Source organism: Strongylocentrotus purpuratus, unplaced genomic scaffold (genome assembly GCF_000002235.5).
Source record: "Strongylocentrotus purpuratus isolate Spur 01 unplaced genomic scaffold, Spur_5.0 spur5_scaffold_21, whole genome shotgun sequence".
Classification (NCBI taxonomy): Eukaryota; Metazoa; Echinodermata; class Echinoidea; order Camarodonta; family Strongylocentrotidae; genus Strongylocentrotus; species Strongylocentrotus purpuratus.
The window spans coordinates 4,535,340-4,541,393 of NW_022145607.1; the positions used below are offsets into that span (position 1 = coordinate 4,535,340).

A 6,054-nucleotide genomic window follows, 5' to 3' on the forward strand; every position below is an offset into this window, starting at 1 on the left:
TCCCTTTCTGACGGCTCCAATTATTGGATTTATTGATTGCCCTTTTATACCAAGTTAGCAGGAGTAAATTGTAATTTAAATCCGCTGTCAATTTTACTGGAAACGCATTTTCCTGTTTTTAAATGAAGTTTACAAAATAGTATAAATCTTGCCAAAGATCATGACGGACTCTCGATTTCAAAGGCAAAAGCGCCAACTTGCGTTGAAATATAATGTGAACAATCTAGGGTTAGCTGCACTGAATTGGGTAGAGATCAGTGGTTAGCTGCCTATATAGGGCTAGCTAGGGTTAGGAAAACTCTAACATTTTCGTACAGTATTGATTTTCGCCTGATCGAGCGACCAGGATATCCGACTGCGATGCGCGCCATATGTCTTAGCTCCCTGGCGCTGGCCGCCCGGCCCCGGCCAGGCGTGCTGGTCGACTCGCGGCTCGTGAGGGTAGCTAGCTAGACTGGAAGCCAAACGGTGACGTGAATGCATGCACATTTTTGCAGGATCGACATGATTGCTGTCGACGTCGATGTCGAGGCAGCTTACTCGACGAGCTTGACGAAGGCTGGTATGTACTTTACCCTGTGTTGTTAGTTTAATCATAGAATAGATCTAGGAGGAACAATTAGAACTAGATCTAACTTTAGGCCTACAAATCTATCGTTAACAATCATGACAATATAACATGGCCTCTTTTCCTTTGCCATTGCTCCTGGCTCTTAGTCTTATGACTTATTAATATTATTATTTTTGTGTTTTTTTTGTGGCGAATTTGATTTAGAAACTGCCAAACTGAAAGACTGCTGCTGCAGTAAATATGAAGCAGGGGCCATATGAAAGCGATAGATTTGTCGATCAATAATGGATCCGGGCCAACTCGGACCAGGGGACAACTCGGCCCAGCTGCAAAAACGGTCATTTTTTGTCATTTTACCCTAACTCTAACCCTAACCCTAACCCTAACCCTAACCCTAAACCTAAACATGCAAAAAATGACCGTTTTTGCAGCTGGGCCGAGTTGTCGCCTGGTCCGAGTTAGCCCGATCATGCCGACTCCCTAAATTCTTTATAGAACTCCATGGCCAGGAAGCTCCAACGCCGATGCCAAAGACGTCGAAAACAGGAATAGACTACTAAACAATACTAGACCCTAGACTAGATCTAGATCCATCTAGTACCGTGTTGCTCTAGCCGTTGTATACAAGCTCGAAGCCTGCGAAACACAGAGCGCGCGTAGCGGCTCCCTAGGGGGGTGGGTGTAGACAGCAATAACCATCTGATTTGGGTCATTTCTTTAATAAAACTGACATTTGTTGTCATCTATAATCGGAGGTCTAGTGGAGCCAGACGTAGTCTCAGTGGAACAACCGACGATTAGAGAGACTGAAGTTTTCGGTCTAGGTGGGTGCAGCTTTGACGTTTCATTAAATTATTAGAGAAAGAAGACGATTTGTTGGACCGTACTCGACTCTTAATCCTTATCTAAATTCAGTTTCTTTTGACGTTTCATTAGAGAAAGAAGAAGATTTGTTGTACCGTCCTCAACTCGTAATCCTTGTTTGAATCAATATCCCCTTCCTCTGCCCATAGCACGGAAGCTTTGACGTTTTTAATTAGATTATTAAAGAAAGAAGACGATTCGTTGTACCGTTCTCGACTCTTAATCCTTTTTCTTCCTACATCCTCTTCCTTTCTTCTTTTTTTCTCTCTTTTTTTTCTTTTCGGCCGGCGTTTTTTTTTGGGGCGACCGCCCCCCCCCTCTGGCTACGCGCATGGTTGTAGAACTAAAAGGTTAACTGTATTAGCAGGCAGTAGCAGCACATACCCGTCATACTATTACATTAGGTCTAGATCTATGACTGAGTGCACTCCCCCCCCCCCCCCCCCCTGGGCATTAGGCGCGCACTTTACTAAGCCACTCGTACAGTAAGTATGTTTTCTATGACAAAGATGACATAAACACGTACACTTGTGATTTTGCGCGTCATGCAATTGATTTAAAAATTTCCCCTTGCGCTCGGCTGGCACTGTACAACTACAATTTACATACATGCTTGAAGAAACCATCGTCTGAAATCTGAATACTTGTAGATGCTTTGAAATCAGTGAAAAGCTTTTTGTTCGACCATTGGCACATACATGTACGTCAGAGTTTGCAAAGCATGTCAGGTAATTTACAAGAACATGGCCACTCCCATCATCTTTTGCCGCCATAAGAATTAGTAAAATGTGGGTATGTTACTATGTTCACGTAAGGATTTATTGGATCCAGGAGGCCAAAATTGCCAAGTTATGTATTAAATCAAATGTCTGTTCACCCTCTAAACAATAATAATAATAATAACCGAAAGCCACAGTTTCATTGCCCTTTAAGGTAAGGTGATGATCCAGGCCAGCATCCCATACGTCCCAACACAACATGTAAATCGCTTAAGTTATAACAACAATTCCATGGACGTGGATATATAGATCTACATTACCATACAGTACTATACAAATTATGTAATTGGGTGTATATGGCCCCTGATATCTCGGAAACCTAAATCTAAGCTGATATGGGAGTTTGCTTAATTACAATTTGGACCTTGAAAACCCTGGGAATGGAAAAAAGCTAAAATGGCCCATTTTTGAGAAACACGTACTCCTTTGCCAAGCTAAGGCTAGATAGTTTGGTTAAGCGTTGGTCACATCCCACCATGCGTGTTTTTAGTCCGTACGGTTTTTGGGGAGGCCACGGCCGCCACGTTTTTCTGAAAACGTAGGGATGGAGTGGCAAAGGCAGGGAGGGAGTACCGGCAACGCGCGTCACACGCACTGTGTAAGTACGTGGCCCGCACGCCACGCCTGGCCGTGAACGGTTGCGTGCATCGTACGTTGCGCACGTGGTAAGTGCGTTGTACGTGCTTACAACGTACGGTCTCCGTGCGGTTGCCACGTTATCGCACGGTGGCCGTACTTACAAGTGCTGCTCACGTACGGTGTTCTTACTCACACGCATGTTGTAAGTGCGTGCACGTGCGATGAACTCGGTGTATATGTAGGACGGTGTATATGTAGGCTGCCTCAAGATGCCGCCTATTTCACCGAAGAGACTATATACTGCATAAATCAGTGCGAACAACGTGCGTTGTAAGTGCTCACTCGGTACGGTCCACGTGAGTTCTACGTGCTCATTTGATAGCTGAACTGGGGAAGTGGCGAGTAAGCACGGACCACGCACTTATCACGTGCGCCTTCAAAAGACGCACGGAGTCAGTGCGTTGTGCGCTCGTTGGCAGTACCGGGCACGCACGTCACACGCACTGGGGTGAATCGGTAGCCCGAACGCAGCCCGAACGCAGCGAAAGTTCCTCGTGCACTAAAAGTGCTACGGTGTGTCTGCGTGCTCTCAAATCCGTACGGAGGCGGTACTCATCACGTACGGATACCCAAATTTTGCCCACGTTTTTGCACGTAGACAGCACGTACTTGCAAGTACGGCGGGATGTGACCACCGCATTAGGCAAGCGCCCAAGTAAAAGTAAACGTACATTGTGTGTGCGCCAATTCTTACCTGAATACATTCAAAGCATGGTAGATGCGTACATCCTAGACAATGGACTAGTCTCTATCTGCAGACCCATTAACGATTACTGTAGTATTGTAATGGGTATTCAAATTATACAATTAGTCTGGAAACTATTTTTTCTTAGTTTTTTTTTTTATTAGTGGAATGGACTGGACTACTAAAACTCATTTGTAAGATTATTGATTACGGGTGGTGTTTCTGTTAAAAGTAGAGACCTGGTATACTGACAAGATTTGACTCAAGTGGTGTGCTACCCTTACAGGTGCACCTGGAAATTGTCAGGTATTGCCCAAAATGACATTTGAGTCTTTCATCCCATGCCAAAATTATTGCTAGATATGTCCGAATGATGTATGAAAAAGAACTCTGCTTTCCTGGTTAAAACAGCAATAATTTGTGTCAGATTTTACAACAAATTACTGTATGACGTGTATGCGGTTTATTAGACACATGGTACACATGATTAATTCTTCTAGAAAAACTGAATTGAAATAGAAAGACAGCATTGTAATAGCCAATGAACATGTGTCAAATTAACATCTTGATCTTTCTGTGCTGTAAGAGAAACCAGTGCTCATATTAAGATAGCAATGAATGCAGAATGCCATTTTGTGTATATATTTTTTTTGTTATTATGTACAAATGTCTTCTTATTTGATTACTACAGTAACAAACCTGTGCAGCATTTGATCGAGAGGCTGTTTGAACAACCACATACTAGACCAGCACTTAGACCACCTTAGCATCAGGATGCATGTCAATGTGAAGAGGCTGTGAAACCTCTCCAAATACAGGGTAAGATTTTCAAAAATTGTACCCCTCCTTGATTTTGTGAAAACACTGAAATGCATCTGATCATCCTAACATCACTTGGTTCCATACACAGTGACACCTTTCTCCCAGAATGTCATCACCTTCAGCAAATTCTTTTATTGTGATGTTAGAAAGGCCAATCGGCTAGGTCGTTCCAGGCCGCGTCTTATTTTTTCGTACCCAAGCGAGCCCAGATTCCAGTATGAACTGTTCACCTATTCACCTATTGTTAGAAATGTCCGAATGATGTGTAAAAGTTTCATTAAAAAAGAACTCTGCTTTCCTGGTTAATACAGCAATAATTTGTGTCAGATTTTACAACAAATTACTGTACGACGTGTATGCGGTTTATTCGACACATGGTTACACATGATTAATTCTTCTAGAAAAACTAAAATTCAGTGTAATAGCCAATGAACATGTGTCATATTAACATCTTGATCTTTCCGTGCTGTAAGAGAAACCAGTGCTCATATTAAGATAGCAATGAATGCAGAATGCCATTTTGTGTATATATTTTTTTGTTATTATGTACAAATGTCTTCTTATTTCTTTACTACAGTAACAAACCTGTGCAGCATTTGATCGAGAGGCTGTTTGAACAACCACATACTAGACCAGCACTTAGACCACCTTAGCATCAGGATGCATGTCAATGTGAAGAGGCTGTGAAACCTCTCCAAATGCAGGGTAAGATTTTCAAAAATTGTACCCCTCCTTGATTTTGTGAAAACACTGAAATGCATCTTATCATCCTAACATCACTTGGTTCCATACACAGTGACTCGTTTCTCCCAGAATGTCATCATTTTCAGCAAATTCTTTTATTGTGATGTTAGGAAGGCCAATCGGCTACATGTATGTCGTTTCAGGCCGGGTCTTGTTTTTTCGTACCCCAGCGTGCCCAGATTCCAGTATGAACTCATTTTCATACATAAAAAGAGGTCACAAACAATTGGACTTCGATTATTTATTGCTTTGCCCCACTATTTATAAAGGCAAAAAAACTGAATAAACTGAGATTCGAACCCTCACGTCAAATCCAAAGTTCTATTAGTAACACGCTGTCCTTACCGATTGAGCTGACGATGAGTTGATGACAGATTGATTTGTGGGATATGTATGAAAAAAACAATATCTTGAGATGTCAAAAGTTTTTTTAAATTCATACAACTCACCTATACTTCTTGATAGCTTAGAGGAAATATATGTTTATGATAGCAATGCATAAATGCAGAACGCCATTTTGTGTATGTTTTGTTATTTTTGTATTATTGTCTTCTTACATGTATTTGTTTACTACAGTACCATACCTGTGTCGCATTTGATCGAGAGGCAGTTTGAACAACCACATACTAGACCAGCACTTAGACCAGCTTAGCATCAGGATGCATGTCAATGTGAAGAGGCTGTAAAACGTCCTTAAATGCTGGGTAAGATTTTGCCAGATATATCTCATCACATGTGTCGGGACCCTTGAGAGATTTTGTCCCATGAAGAGTCTTGTGATATCTTAGAGCACCTGTTGATGGATCAATTTGTAACTTGGTATGTTCCCACATTGTGGGTGACAATGATATGATTGATATTCGGATCATGGAATAAAAGGTCACAAGGCTTTATGATAACTGCTAAGGTGTACAATATCATAAGAACCAGTTGACACATTACCAGTAATA

The 6,054-nt window shown here is 41.9% G+C and overlaps 1 long non-coding RNA gene across 1 annotated transcript; it reads left to right on the top strand.

Moving 5' to 3' along the window:
• The first annotated feature begins 455 nt into the window (after positions 1-455).
• LOC115928223 lies at positions 456-5,787 on the top strand. The gene is made up of 4 exons (XR_004065952.1): positions 456-562; positions 4,230-4,357; positions 4,938-5,065; positions 5,681-5,787. It is a non-coding gene; the product is annotated as an uncharacterized LOC115928223 (long non-coding RNA).
• Positions 5,788-6,054: the final 267 nt, after the last annotated feature.